The 16,832-nt window shown below is 37.7% G+C and overlaps 1 long non-coding RNA gene and 1 pseudogene across 1 annotated transcript in view; one reads left to right on the top strand and one right to left on the bottom strand.

Annotated features, from left to right (window-relative positions):
• Positions 1-4,343: 4,343 nt before the first annotated feature.
• Positions 4,344-16,832, bottom strand: part of LOC127419128 (ethanolaminephosphotransferase 1-like) — a 12,851-nt pseudogene continuing 362 nt past the window's right edge.
• LOC127419129 (uncharacterized) overlaps positions 16,724-16,832 on the top strand; it is a 16,278-nt gene continuing 16,169 nt past the window's right edge. The window contains exon 1 of the long non-coding RNA XR_007893609.1: positions 16,724-16,799. This is a non-coding gene — a long non-coding RNA (uncharacterized LOC127419129). The remainder of the gene's footprint in view (positions 16,800-16,832) is intronic.

Here is a 16,832-nt window from a genome sequence, read left to right as displayed (position 1 = left end):
GCCTTTGTGTGTGCATGTATAGATGTGTGTACTGGTTGAGAGAGATTGAGCCAAAGTGAGTGTAGCATGTCTGCGACTCTCCTCAGGCTTGTAGCCACAGAAAGGGCTGTTTTACACACAAAAGTGTTCCCAAACAACCAAGTCAGACACTTCAACATCCTGTAGTTATATAATTCACCCTTTTCAACAGATAGTAACATGTATATGAAGGCTGCATCTTTCCTTAGGTGTGGGTACATTGAGCTGACAATGTAGCTATTAGCATGTTGAGAGTATGTTGTTCAAATCAACATTTAACCACTGTGGTTTGCTGACTGTTGTGAAATTAATTACATTTAACATATGTGGACATCTCCAGTAAATGCATCAGCAGCAACTCTTTCAGCCGTTGATCTGAAATACACCAAACACCCAAAATGACTAGGGTTACTTGTGTGTGTTAAATGTCTGGACATTACCAGGGTGCTAACCATTACCTCCAAGGTAATCCCATCAGTCTCTGCTTTAATTAAATGCACCACAGAAGAAAAAGACAAATATGTAACATTTCAACGATTTAAACAGAAAGAAGCTACAGGGGTATTGTAATCTACCTGGCAACTCAGTGATGAAGTGGCACTTCATCTCACAGTTCCATGGGCATGAATCAATACGTAATGCATTTAGACCAAGATCACTTAAACCTTTCTTTTGTCCAAGAAAAAAAAAAAAGTGGTTGGTGTTGTAATACACCATACATTATGTCTCACTTTGTATCCTTGAATAGATTCCCAAAGCTGAAAGGGATAGTTCACCCAAAAATTAAAATTCTCTCATCATTTACTCACCCTCATGCCATCCCAGATGTGTGACTTTCTTTCTTTCATTCGCTGAACACAAATGAAGATTTTTTTAATTACATCTTAGCTCTGTAGGTCCATACAATGCAAGTGAATGGTACCAAAATTTTGAAGCTCCAAAATCCACATTAGGGCAACATAAAAGTACTCCAGATGATTCCAGTTCAACTCCAGTTAAATCAATTTCTTCTGAAGCAATATGATAGGTGTGGGTGAGAAACAGATCAATATTTAAATCCTTTTTTTTTTTTTTTACTATAAATTCTCCTCCCTGCTCAGTCAATCTCCACTTCAGTTTCAGTTTCACATTCCCATTCTTCTTCTTCTGTGTTTGGTGATTCAGTCTTAGTGTATATCACCCCCTACTGGGCAGAGAGGAGAATTTATGATACAATTAACTAAAATATTGACCTGTTTCTCACCCACACCTATCATATTGTGTCTGAACACATGGATTTATCCACTGGAGTCATATGGATTACTTTTATGCTCCCTTTATGCAGATTTTGGAGCTTCAAAATTTTGGCACCCATTCACTTCCATTGTGAGGACCTACAGAGTGGAGATATTCTTTCAAAAATCTTAATTTGTGATCTGCAGAAGAAAGAAAGTCATACACATCTGGGATGCCAGGAGGGTGAGTAAATCATGAGAGAATTTTCATTTTTGGGTGAACTATTCCTTTAAAGGAATATTCTCAATCATGGCCTCCTAATAATCCCAATCCATGAACTGGCTCTATCACTCTTCTCTCTCCTCTCCACCAATAGCTGGTGTGTGGTGAGAGTAATGGCGCACTATGGCTGCTGTCCCATCAAACAGGTGGATGCTGCACACTGGTGGTGGTTGAGGAGAGTCCCCTGTTCACTATGTAAAGCACTTTGTGTGTAGTGTCAGAAAAGCGCTATATAAATTTATCATTCATTCATTCAATATTCCGGATTCAATACAAATTAAGCTGAAGCAACAGCACTTATGTAATGTTGACTACCACAAAAAATAATTTTGACTTGTCCCTCCATTTCATTAAAAAATCAAAAATCTGGGTAACAGTGAGCCACTTACAATGGGAGTGAATGGGGCCAATCTGTAAACGTTAAAATACACACTGCTTCAAAAGTATAGCCACAAGATGTAAACAATATGTGTTAACATGATTTTAGAGTTACAAAATTGCTTACTGACCTCTTCTGTATAAAGTTATATACAATTTTAGAACTTTGTTGCCAATGACTTAACTTCATTGACAAATAACTAGAAATTCCTCCCCCTAGAACAATTGTCTGCTCTGCCGCAAAATGACGATTTAAACAACTTAACGGCTATATATATATATAGTATTAACAGAATAATTAATGTAAGTGCTTTTATAAAATTATAAGCTTCACATTTCTGCCTTTAAACCCTCCAAAAACGGTACCCATTCACTTGTAAGTGCCTCGCCGTAACCTTGATTATTGCTTTTTTGAGAAAAAGAGGGACAAGTTGAAATTAATTTTTGTGGTAATCAACATTATGTGATAAATTCTATTGACTGAGCTTAACTTGTATTGAACCCAGAATATTCCTATAACATTCTTTATTTGTCTTCAAAAATGTGTGTGCTATCAGGGTATGTTCAAATATATATAAAATCCAGGAAATAGACTTTTTCCTGCTTTAAAGTAATTACAATTTAACACAACCTCTCATTTTGCATGGCTGAATGTGAGCTCCAGACAATATGAGATAGCTAATAACAATTTATCCGCTGACCTGTGTCAGGGTTCGAACAGTGCTTTGCATTAGACATGTTCAAACTTGCCCAGTGCCTTACACCAAATATAAAGTATAAATCATCAGTCAAATTTAAAATAATAGACATAACACACACCACGGTAGCTGTATTTTTAAACTCTGCAAGATATTAAAAATATATAAAAACAGTTTCTCATTCTGTCAGTTTTTAAGGACCCTAATTTACTGACTATTTAAATAGTATTATTTACAATTGTAACATCAAACTAACCGAAAAGCCTTGTTACTGGTTTACAAAACACCGGACACGACCGCGATCAGATAGCTTTTAAAAGCCCGCGTAAATGGTGGGGCATGGAAGGGGCGCGCGGTGATTGAGCCGTTAACCTCGTGCTAATCGCCTTTAGATGTTCGCGCCGTTAATCCCGGTTTGAATAAAAGATGAAGGCAGCCGGGGCCTCTGGGTCAGTAAATTGTGACACCATGTACCACTAGTAACCCAGAAAAGATGCACATCTGTACTTTTCAGGCAGCTGAGGTAAAGTTACAAGGCTTCTCTATTGGTAGAAAAGGCGGGAAAATAGTCATACGTCCTCTTCTTCAAAGACTTTCTTTTCTGTCATGTGGGGTGCGGCTGGCGCTGTGCTGTCAGCACCTCGCCCTGACTTGCGTCACCCAGGAAATAACGGCTGTATACACCGGCCATCTCTGGTTTCTAATGACGTGCATGCATTATTGAGCGCGCTCTCCGGGGTAGCACGGTGCGGTCCCCCTCGAAGCACCGGGTCAGCCACGCACAAAACGGACCACGCTCCAGGAACATTACGTTGACACCATTTGATGTTTAATTCATGCAACCTCCTATTAACTATCATTTAGTACAAGGCACGCTGGTCACATAAAAGCGTGTCTTAAAGGTGCACTCATATGGGCATGGATGCATCATAATTCAAGCGCAATAGTTTTCAGTTACTGATGCCATTGTTGATGTAGGGTTGGTATTACATACACAGACCTGACAGGCTACAAGCCATTAACCAGGTGCCAATTCACTGAAGATGGAGCAGTAATCCACACATAAAATGCCGAACCGTTTGTATTAGTGCGGTAAGGTTAGTTTTATTTCGTCAATTGCTTTTGTACTCTGCTTCAAAAATGTTCATGAATGCGCTTTTGCATGAATGCCTTTTTTTTTATTTTATAAATGTATATAACTGGTCTCATATGACCACTCTTGGATGGCATTTTAATGCCAAATTTGCCAAAGTACATTTTAAGTGCCCTTTTCACTCAGAAGTAGGCAAATATTGAGTAAAACACATTTAAAAAAATATAATTTGATCCATTAACATTATTTGTTTAAGCAACATTGTCAAAATGGTACCATCTTATCCTATTCAAATGAACAAGAATTAGATCAGAAGTAATCCAAAAGTACTTTAAAGGAAGAAAATCAGATTAGATTAGTTAAAAAAAAATTAATCCCGGATATTACATTACTGACTACAATTTTAGTCATGTAATTTCTAATCAGTACCAAATTATGCTTTAGAAGTAATACCAAGCCCTGGTTATTTGGCTGGTCATGTGATCCTAACATGGCAGCCCCCATGAGGAAACCCTCTCCATGTAAAATAAAACAGGGTTTTATAAGGTTTCTCATGTGAGTGCTCATGATATTATACATAGGTTTCAAATTTACAATTTATTTATTTAAGAATACAACTTTTTATTATTATTATTGAGGGAAAATGCATTTAGTGCACCTTTAAAAGATTCATTTTTAATACAAGACAAGCAGCAAAATCCAGATTGGATTCTCTCAACAACTCCAATTCAAAACATTGCCCTCTCTTTGGATATAACTTGCCCTATTCAGAAAAGGCTGTGTCTGGTATTACCAAGTTTTTTTTTTTTTTTTTTTTTTTTTGGTACCATGGTAATAACTTGTTTTAAACATACATCACAATAATAATTTAAGTACCTTAGAATACCATGTAAATATCACAGTATATATCAAAGTACATGGTGTCTGATAACATCACTGGTCCATGGTACAGTTGCAGACAGTACTTTTCTGTGAGGGTTACATACAAAACAATGCAGTGCACGATTCAGTACCTGATGGCACACTGTACATCTCTGAGTGAAACCCTGCCTGTCCTCAGAATGAGGTGTCAAAATCTGCAATAGGACAAAATGATACTGTGGATACACTTACATTTAATGGGGCAGCACATCAAGATAATGTTACAACATGGCTGGATTTTGTTTTACAATATGCAGAGGTTTAATGTGTTTTATCCCACTTCAGATTAAAAAAATAAATAAAAAATACAATTCCTTACAGTTCGCCAAGGCATTACACAAATGCAGCTATACAGCACTCCTGTATCGCTTGCGAACAGTCACATTAGTGCGGGACGCAGTTTAAAAATTATAATAATACAAACAAAATGAATTCACAAAGAAGCCACACTAGTAGCCTCCTCTGACACTGGATTTGTAAAGGCTAATTGAGTACATCTACTGGCACATCCAAAATATTTAGCCTCCTCTGACACTGGATTTGTAAAGGCTGATAGAGTACATCTACTGGCACATCCAAAATGTTTTATTATCATCAGCACAGCCAGTGCTTGTACAATTACTGACCGACACCACAACAATGTGCTAAAAATTTTAAATATGTCGCTTACTGTGTTCAACTGGACCCACAGAGCAAGGCCGTTTCTAGGCATAGGCGAATTAGGCGGTCGCCTAGGGCACCACCAGCTGTGGGGGGCGCCAATGCAGACCGGATCACGAACCAGCGGGAACGCTCCCCCAGGCGACAATTAGGAATCTTGCCTAGGGCGCCAAAATGGTCAGAAATGGCCCTGCCACAGAGGATCTACTGTCAGGTAGGTCAAAGCAAAGAATGACAAAGTACTATTTGCTAACGTGGACAGAAATAAGGCGCCATATGCTAGCTAACCAATTCATTATTATTGGTCAACAAAGCTAAAATCAATCTGACAAAGTCTTCCTAACATTTCAAAATTTTAGTTAAATGCAGGAGTGCGCTTAGGAATGAGTAATATCACACCGTTCTTTAACAACAACATATATTTCAAGAGTATATACTGGACAGTCAAATTAGAAATTGACCACAAATATAATTTACTTTGGATATAACACAGGTTATTCATGTAATTTCTCTTAAATTAATGTCAAATATTTTAGAGGATGAGGGAGATAATTATGCTTTTATAATTAACTGTACTATAAAAAAAGTAAAATGAACAATAATATATTGTAATTAAAACATGTTTAAACATCAGTCTGTAGGTTTCACTGACTGGCCCTCTTCCCATAGAAACCAAACGTATTGAGGCATGAGGTTCCAGAGTGAGAGTATGCAAGTGTAAATCATATACACAGATTATATACATACACGCACACACTAATATATACATACATACAACTCATACAATATACGCACACATACTTTGGACAACCAGTGAAAGATTTAAAAAGAATAAACTTGATGTAGGTCATAACACCTGTTGTTTGTATGTTGGTGGCACAGAGACTAGTGCTTTTATCGTGTTTAAAGAACGGAGCGAGGTTTCACTCGCTCACTCCAAGTGCACCCTCTCCTGGTCAGGGTTTGCAGCGCACTCTTCATTCAAGCACAAATAAACTCAATAAAAGCCCACTAGTGATGCAACAAGGAAAGAAACAAAAAGATAGATGGAGAAACTGAAAATCGGCATGCAGACACACCATCACCAATGTAAAAAGGAAACAAAAAATATCCTGTGTACAATAGTAATATAAGTTCAAAGGGTAGAACATATTCTATCGGCCAATCAGAGAAAGGTTGAGGTTTGAGCTGTTGATGACTGGTTAATTGTGTAATATAGTCAATCTTCAAGCGTGTCATTTAGGCAGTACTGTCTTCTTAATTCTTTCCTTATTATAATTCTATATGAAATCTTAGAGATTAGCAAAAGCACCATAGTTTAAATAATCAATTATCTTCTCTGTTCCCATATAAATATAAATAAGATTTCTAATAACCAAAAATGCGATTCTTACAATCTGCTTAAACTTTCAATTCTAGAAATGTAAATCAGTAGTGCCTTCTTTTGCTTCAATCAAACTGTGAAATGTTAAAAAAAATTAATCTTTTTTTTTTTTAAAGTGAGCAATCAAGGCCAACATTAAATTTAAATAAAATCTTCAAGTCAACTAAGCTGAAGACAATCATCATCTTATTTGTGTGTACATCATGTGGTTTGCTACATGTGATGGAGCATGCTGGACTCGTCTGTGGACTCAAGTATATCAGCTGTTCAAGGCTCCTAGTATCTCAGCTGAAAAGCACATTTCCTTAGGAAACAAGCAATATCCTCAGCTTCACAGATACCAGACAACCAAACAGTCTTCACTTGGAGCTAGCAATACAATACGGCTCTTTCTGAGAGGAATGGGCCCTGTTATACAGCTGCCAGTCTAGGCACTGTAGGTCCTGTTGTGCAGCTGCATTTCTGAGCTCAGTGAGTCCCATGCTGCAGCTCTGCCCCTGAGCACAGTGGGCCCCTTGGAGCAGCTCTGCCTCTGGGTTCAGTGAGCCCTGTGACGGAGCTCAGCCTTCAGGCTCATTGGGTCAAGTGGCGCAGCTGCATCTCTGGGCTCAATCAATCTTGATGGAGCAGCATCCTCAGAAAAAGAAGGCGTGTTTGGTCAGTAAAATTTGGTTTCCTGGTGTTAGCTGTGTCACCTTGGTGATTGGTGAGCGTCGGCTAGCTGAAGAGTATGCCGAGATAGCTTAGACCTCAGCAGCCTTCAGGCCGATTTTCTCCTCGTCTTGTCAGTCTGAGTTAGTCTTCTTCAGTGAAAAAGCGAATATATTAAAATGATCACTCAACTGCTGTACCTGCACAGGAAGACGGAAATAAATGGAGATAGGAGTTACATAAGCACATAAGCAGGACAGGTAACGAAAGATGATAATATAACAACATTGTTACAATTCAAATTAATAAAAGATAAATTTAATGAGCAGACAATAACTGATTGCCTTGATGTGTGTTGTATCATGCACATGCACAGTCTGGCTACGTGTATACTTACAACTGACAGTCCATAGTGTATGTGAGTGAGGAGGACTATAGCCGTCCATATGTACAGGATGACCGTTTCACTGTGCTGCACAGTCCCAGATATCACTAGCAACACAACAGCTGTCATCGGCAACAACAACAAACTCAATGGCTTGCATCGAGTATTGCTCATTTGGCACACAATGAGTTTACACTGAAAGAGACAGAAAGACAGAGTGCATTTTAGGAGCAGACATCTGACAATATGTTTCAATAGCAACTGAAAGACATCCATTGTCATGGCTGCGTAATTTATTTATCTATACCAGAGAGCTAGAGGACTGTGTACACTCACAGTAACATTGGAAAAGGCTGTTCCCACCATGAGATAAAAGACTCTGGGTTGCTGCTGGATGATGTCTGTGGGAGAGAGACTGATCCACAGTGTAGAGAGCACAAACAAGAGGACAGGAGAGAAAAAGGGTAACAAGGCCTCGTACGCCGAACTGTGCTTCAGGGTGTTATTACGGTACGCCCTGAAAAAATACACAGCGTGAGTGAGAATAAAAATTCCTGTATGCAAACCATACATTTTTTTAAATGAACATCAATAATAAACACATCAATTATAAACAATCATCATTGTTTTAGTAGTGTTCTGTTTGTTTTACGAGGTTTGGACAAACATACTTGAAGACATTGTAGAGGCTCATGGGTAACGTTACAACAAATAAACAACCTGCAGCAAGACAAATGGGAGACAGAAAATCAGATCAGACTTCTTTAACATGTTTGTGCCTAACAGCTTATGAAAACAAAGTGAGTAAAGTATTAACTGTGAGAAGGACCGATAAAAGTGCAGAGCTCGCTCACCGACAATCATAACAGTGAATAGATCTCTGTAATGAAGATTCCAAATAGCAGGTTTGTACCACGTCTCCACTCCGACCACTGCTGTTACAATGTACACAATAGAGATAGTCTGAGAAATAAACAGAGAGGCATTATTACAACCTGGCACTTGCTTTTTAGTGGTATTTTTGTTTCTTCTAATGGATCAATAAAGTATATTTTCTACTCAACGTAATTCTACATTTAAGAACAGTTTTACATATTTTGAAAAAGCCATACTTTCTGCTTGCTTATCACTAGATTATTATTATTATAAATTACCACTTGGCTGATATCGTAGCCCCAGGGCAGGAACAAAATTCCAGTGTTGTATTTCTCCCAGTGTGACAGTATGAAGGAAAACAGGACAACCCATAACAGATAATACAGCGTTACCACGCTAACGCCGGTATCCCCCCGTCCAAACACAGAGTAGACTGCAGCAACAAAGAATACACATGCCCAGCTGTCCAGGCCATGGTCAAATAGTTCACCCAGCGGAGTACTAGAGTTTGTTCTCCGTGCCTGTTTTCCGTCCACACCATCTGCAATGCATGCACACATACACACCAACATTATTTAAAGGAATGTTCCGGGTTCAATACAAGTTAAGCTCAATCAACAGTATCTGAATCATAATGTTGATTACAACAGAAAATATTTTTGACTCATCCCTCGTTTATTTAAAATTACAATAGACTTGAACGTCCATTGCAACACATACAATGAAAGTGAATTGTGCCAGTCCACACAGATTAAAATACACACTGTTTCAAAAGTATTGCCACAAGATGCAAACATTATGTGTTAACATGATTTTAGTGTGATAGGGGTTTACCGTCATTGCGTTGTCAAGGCCACGAAGATACTGGATATAATATTACACGGATAAGGTTAGTAAGCGATTTAATCATGTTAATACATATATTGTTTATGTCTTGTGGCTATACTTTTGAAACATTTAAGGAATACTTCACCCAAAAATGAAAATTCTCTCATCATTTACTCACCCTCATGCCATCCCAGATGTGTATGACTTTCTTTCACTTGCTGAACAGAAATTAATGATTTTTTGAATAACATCTTAGCTCTGTGGGTGCATACAATGCAAGTGAATGGGTGCCAAAATTTTGAAGCTCCAAAATCCACATTAGGGTGGTTTAAACCAAATCTTCAAATCTTCCTCCCTGCTCAGTCAATCTCCACTTCAGTTTCACGTTCCCATTCTTCTTCTTCTTCTGTGTTTGGTGATTCACAGTCTTAATGCATATCACCACCCACTGGGCAGGGAGGAGAATTTATGATAAAATATTGATCTGTTTCTCACTCACACCTATCATATGGTGTCTGAACACATGGATTTAACCACTGGAGTCATATCGATTACTTTTATGCTCCCTTTCTGCAGATTTTGGAGCTTCAAAATTTTGGCACCCATTCACTTCCATTGTGAGGACCTAGAGAGTGGAGATATTCTTTTAAAAATCTTAATTTGTGTTCTGAAAAAGAAAGAAAGTCATTCACTTCTGGGATGCCACGAGGGTGAGTAAATCATGAGAGAATTTTAATTTTTGGGTGAACGGTCTCTTTAACTGCATCTAACTATAAACAGGAATTTTTTTTTTTTTTTTTATACAAACGAGGGACAACTAAAGTGGTAATCAACATTATGCCACAAAAGCTGTCGAAAAGTCAAACATGTTTACATACACACTTTCCCATGCAAGTGCTACTAGAGGTCGACCAATAGTAGATTTTGCTGATACAGATAACTAAGGTGGTTGCAAAGGCCGATAGCCAATTAATTGGCGATAGTTTTTTTTTTTTATTGATTTGTAGAATGTAAAAAAAAAAAAAAAAGTCTTGTTCTTTCTTTACTATGATGGGCAGAGACAAAGCCTCCCAAATAATTAAATTCCCAGATGCAGTTTATTGTTCATCCAAAATACCCAGAAGTAATGAAGATTTGCATAACACGGGACTTTTAAGTACATACAGTACAAGCCCGAAACACAACGGGGACTCTTATTTTGAAATGACGAAATTCTGAAAAAACTATCATCATAGATTTTTGCCAATAACGATAGTTCCAAAAAGCAACTATCGGCATCAATCAATCGGTAAAACCGATACATCAGTCTACCTCTAAGTGCTACCAATCTTTATATTGGACACCATTTCAGAGATTTTCCTCGACCCTACATTAATATTCACAGAACTACCAACAGAATCATTAAAGAGACCAATACTGGACAAAAGGTTACTAAAGGAATAGTTCACCCAAAAATGAAAATTTGCTGATAATTTACTCACCCTCAGGCCATCCAAGATGTATCTGAGTTTCTTTCTTCATCAAAACAGAATTTAAGTTTTAGGATTTCATTTCAGACCTCCTCCTTTAAACAATGCAAGTGAATGTACTCCATTTTTTGACGTTCCAAAATGCATATTTAGGGTCGATAAATAAAGTTCTTCTGAACCCAAACGATTGATTATTTTTAGAAACAAAACAATACTTATATATTTTTTAACTACAAATGTTCGCTTCCGTACATCTCTGTGACATGCGCTCATGAGAGGGATGACGTAAGCTTGTTGGTATGATCATGCGTCACGTGGAGGAGGAGGCAGGAAGCGCGTCATTGTTTACAAGAGAAGCAGCGCTGTACAAAAGTTTAATGGCCTTTGCTGTAGATTTCTATTTGTATAAGTGTATTGTTCAAAATGTTTGTTTGGCATGTGTATCCTGGATGCTTCAACCTTCAGAAACCCCAAAGAAAATGCACACCAGGAAAAATATTAACTTTTCATCGATTGCCTATACATGATCATGAGCGATTCAAGTTCTGGCTTATCGCGTTGAACCTGGATATCAGAACACCCCTACATTCTCTCAAATATTGGAGGGTGTGCAGTGAACATTTTTTCCCCTGAGGATCTCAGACCATCGAAAGAAACAAAGGGTCGATATCTGAATTCATCAGCTGTGCCCGTGCTGTTTTTCCAGCGAACTCAGGTATGTGTGAAAACGTTGTCATTGTCACGCCTTCCTTGGGCTCTGAACCTCCCTCAGTGCTCCTCTCTTCATCACCCGATTTCTAATTCACCATACCTGCACTCAATTCACTCGCTTCAGTTTGCGAAGCTTCTCTTCTGTGTGATATCACTTGTACCATTGATCTCAATGTGTAAACCCTGTAAATCTCATTAAACGCTCTCGCACTTGGTTTCACTAACTACAAGTTGTGTGGCTTGAATTCCTGACAGTCATATAGCCTATATATTTCTGCTAAAGAAAAAGCACAAGTAGATAACGCAACGGCATTGCTCTGAAATATAGGATGGTTATTTACTGCAGTAATGTTTTTGTTTTTTTTATTATTATTGATAAAAAATTATTTTTTTATTTTATATTGTTTTGGACTGTTTTGGTTTGTGAACGCGGCTTGGTTTGTGGTCTGTGCAAGTTTCTCTTGTAAACAATGATGTGCTTCCTGACTCCTCCTCCACGTGACGCGTGACCTTACCAACGAGCTTACATCATCCCTCATGTGAGCGCACATCACAGAGATGTATGGAAGCGAACATTTGTAGTTAAAAAGTATATAAGAATTGTTTTGTTTCTCAAAATAATCAATCGTTTGGGTTCAGAAGAACTTTATTTATCGACCCTAAATATGCATTTTGGAACGTCAAAAAATGGAGTACATTCACTTGCATTGTTTAAAGGAGGAGGCCTGAAATGAAATCCTAAAAATCTTAAATTCTGTTTTGATGAAGAAAGATACTCAGATATATCTTGGATGGCCTGAGGGTGAGTAAATTATCAGCAAATTTTCATTTTTGGGTGAACTATTCCTTACTAAGTAGAATCAATATTTTAAAAAAGAGAGACACACTTACCTAAGGTATAGGCCAGAAAGTTGAACAAACCAGCAGCTATCCACACCCAACTTGGCACATGTGTGTGGCCTTCCGCTATATCATACAAAGAGACACAAATAATTCATATGATTGTGTAAAGCAACATCAGTTACACATTAACATCATGTACCTGCTATCTGTGCAGAGAAATCTGTGAGTAACTACAGTGTACATGTAATCTGGATATTTATTGTTCATTTAGGTTCTGTTAATGCATATGTGAGTGAGCGCTGAGACTGTGCATAGGTGTGGCTGTGTTTTCACAAATTACTAGTTGATGAGCTGGAAGTGAGACCTTGATCCTTCTCATATAAAAATGTCATAAAGGCAACATACTTGCACAACAGAGAAAGAGAGGGAGAGAAAGAACTGGAACCTCTCTCTTATTGCTTTATACAGTCACAAACTGGTTATTGCTGCAATCATTACAAATTTGTCAACGGCCTCAATAAAGAGGAAGATAGAATAAACATATTACTCTCACTAGCTCACCATGACTATCATAAATTTAAAAAAAATAAAAAATAAAAAAAATTAAAAAAAATCACACACAAAGTATATTGACTTTACCTGAGGCATAGAAGTCAAAGTCATAGAAGGACAGCAAGGTGAAGGTGAGTACCAGGAACATGAACCCTGTAAACGTGATGAGGTTAGGGGCAAGCCATCTGGGCAAGACCTGAGACAGAAGGGGAGAGAGAGAGAGAAATTAGCAAGTTGCAAATAGTCTGATCACTCTTGCAGGTAATCAGATCCAGATGGAACATTCATTAATTTTGCATATATGGAATTCAATGAAAGCAAAGCAAACATTCTATTTTTTTTAATGTGAAATACCACTATATATTCGTGCCCTCAAAAAGTTTATTTAAAAATTGACAGACAAGAAAATAATTCACACAAACACATCTTCATAACACAGTTACATGAACACCATATAAATGCATTTATTTTTGGGGACCACATGTGAAAGGGACATTTATCCATGGTCATACTAATTTCAGTCTTAAGTCTTCATGCATTTGCTTTTTTAGGCAATTTTACTCTTTAAGACCAAATCAATTGTTGGGTGTTTATGCACAATTTCTTTATCTTTATAACTATAAATAAATATAGCTGAAATGTCTGCACCACACACTGAAAAGCTTATTGTATCCATGTTGCTTTGTTGCATAGGCTCAAAAAAATCAAATGCACAGTGATAAAAAATTTTGTGCAAGCTTATTCTTTCAGTGCAACTATAAGTAAAGGCATAAAACTGTTCTCACATCAGTGGCAATATATTCAGTATATATAAGTGCCCTTGTATATTCTGGTAACATCCAAAATGGCATTTGTGTTCTCACCTTCACCACTGAGTTCCAGAAGGGGTGCATGACGTAGATGGAGAGGGGGTTGGAGTCCACTGCACTGTACTGTAAAGAGGAAAAGGAAGACAGAAGAGATGCAGAGTGAACACACCACATATCACACCACATTGACACTCTGTTTTAAAAAAGTGTGAATTTGTGAATGTCCCAAGCATGTCAAAGCTAGACAACCGAGCATTTCTGAAATGCAGAAATGTTTTTACTTTGACTTTTAACGTTAACTTTACTTTTAACCCCGACCAGTAGGTGGCGATATGCATGATGAATGCGAATTGCAAAAAAACAAACAAAAGAACAACAATGTGAAAGTGGAGATTTACAGTAAAAAAAGGACTTAAATATTGATCTATTTCTCACCCACACCTGCTATATCGCTTCTGAAGATATGGATTTAACCACTGGAGTCACATGGACTACTTTTATGCTGCCTTTATGTGGTTTTTGGAGCTTCAAAAATCTTGCCACTATTGACTTGCATTGTGAGGACCTACAGAGTTGAGATATTCTTCTAAAAAAATTTTTTTATTTTTTTGTGTTCTGCAGAAGAAAGTCATACACATCTGGGGTGGCATGAGGGTGAGTAAATGAGATTTATTTTTTTATTATTTTTTTTTTTTTTCCCTTCATTTTTGGGTGAACTATCCCTTTAAAGCCTCAAAAATATCTGGCAAGGTCTGCCCCAAAACCCTTGAATGAAAAATTATTAATGTAGCAGCATCGCTCCTAGTTATTTGAGGTAAACTTAACAGTAATGCTATATACTTTGTCTGAGTGCCTTAGTAATGGACACAGAGTATGGCTAAATACAATCAGCTGAATCTAATCAGAAAAATGCATTATAAATCATGGTCAAATTGGATAGTATCTGGACAATCACATTGGGTTGATTGAAGACCACTCCCAGTCTCTAATCTAGAAGAATCCCTCAAAGGATTTTGTTTCTGTGTAATATAAGAAACTGTTGGAGAGTGATGCAGTAGGGGTGGAAATTGACCACACATGCAAACTTGCATTTTCTAAAATTTGCATAGTATTTTGAGAGATAAATTTAGCTCTGGTATAGCTTACGTTTTACGTCAGAGAAAACTCCACCATACAGATCTGCATAGTAAGTTCAATATCCCTTACAACTATGTGCAAACATGGAGTGCAAGAACAGCACACACTAACTCAGCCCTTACACCTAGCAGTCCACAACACTGTATCAAGCCAAGTGGACATTACACTGAGGCACATGTGGCTCAAGACACAGAATCATGTGCCATTGTCATTCACAAGTTCTTTTCTAAAAACTACTTCTAAGGACACAAAACTTTAACTAGAACTACCCTGTCCTGTGAGACAACACATGAACAGTGTATATGAAAGGTAATAAATGGCAGAATTCACATAATATACAACTATAATGAATACGAAGACAAATCACAGGTCATGGTTATACGAAGAGCTTTTCAAGCCATTCTTTTCAATATTGTCATATACTGACATGCCTGAATATTAAAGGGATAGTTCACCCAAAAATGAAAATGCTCTCTTCATTTACTCACCCTCATGCCATCCCAGACGTGCATGACTTTATTCTTATGCAGAACACAAAGAAAGGTTTTAGAAGAATACCTCAGCTCTGTTGGTCCATACAATGCAACTGAATGAATCACTTCTTAAGACATGGATTTAACAACTAGAGTCATATGGATTACTTTTATGCTGCCTTTAGGTGCCTTTTGGAGCTTCAAAGTTCTTCCCACCATTCACTTGCATTGTATGGACCCACAGAGCTGAGATATTCTTCTAAAAATCTTCATTTGTGTTCTGCAGAAGAAAGTCATACACATCTGGGATGGCATGAGGGTGAGTAAATGATGATTTTCATTTTTGAGTACATTGAACAATTAAAGAGAAACCTAGAAGGGTGTGTGACTGACTTTCAAATCATGTCCCAACCATCTAGATCTTATCTGACCCAGAACCATGAGCCAATCCGATGTACAACTAGCCACTAAATAAAGACACTGGCGTTGTCAATACAATGTAGCACATCAGCAATCAACCAGTTAACACATTATGAAACGATTTATGTCATAAACACGGGGCGAATCACACAGTTTCTCTTTAAACGTGATAAAAATGCTGCTGTTGTCCTTTCTCGAGAGCGACACACGTCAGACCTCATGAATAGCACAGTGAGCCGAAAGGCTAAAGTCCAACACATTATGTAGAATATTGTGGTTAAAAGCGACCTCACCTTATATTTATCAAAACCTGAGAGTTGCTCTTGGGTGACATATTCGTGGAGAGCCATGATGACCGCAGCACGGCTCTGAGACGGAACGAAATTCACCACCCGTGACGGCTCAGAGTGGGCTCGGAGGATCCGCAGTGCTGATGCCTCGCGTGAGTGGCGTGAGGACTGAAACTCCGCCCACAGAGAGTCTGCTGTTTCATAATAAAAGCCGATTTGGAAATTGTAGTTAAACATTCGATAAAATCGTAAAAGGACAAAATCTACACATTACACATGCACACCAAAAAAAAAAAAAAAAAAACCTTGCGCTAAATAGGCACAGCGTACACAAAGTGTTATTATTATGCATATTATTTGTTAACCCCTTTCACACAGTAAATTGCACTAGGGACATTATAAAATCTTCCAAATGTTTTAAAATTAATCATAAATAAATCATTAAAATACTATGATAAAATCCTGTCTTCAGAATCTCTTTCGATTTCTCTAAAAATGAAATGCTACTCATGTAATACTAATGAAACGTTAGTCAATTCTATGTAGCCGATTTGTGACTTTAATTAAAAGTCTCTTTCAAGGCAAGTCAGCCCACTCGGCGGCCATCTTTGGAACGCTTCCGGGCAGCTATATCTTATTTAAACAAGCGGCATAAAAGTGCAGCTCCTATCTTCTTGAATGTGTAGAGACCGAAATCTCCAAAACGGTTGGTCAAGATTACGATCAAATTACATATTTC

The sequence above is a fragment of the Myxocyprinus asiaticus genome, chromosome 28 (genome assembly GCF_019703515.2).
Source record: "Myxocyprinus asiaticus isolate MX2 ecotype Aquarium Trade chromosome 28, UBuf_Myxa_2, whole genome shotgun sequence".
Classification (NCBI taxonomy): Eukaryota; Metazoa; Chordata; class Actinopteri; order Cypriniformes; family Catostomidae; genus Myxocyprinus; species Myxocyprinus asiaticus.
Note: the sequence above shows the minus strand (reverse complement) of the source record. Positions and strands in the feature narration are given on the sequence as shown.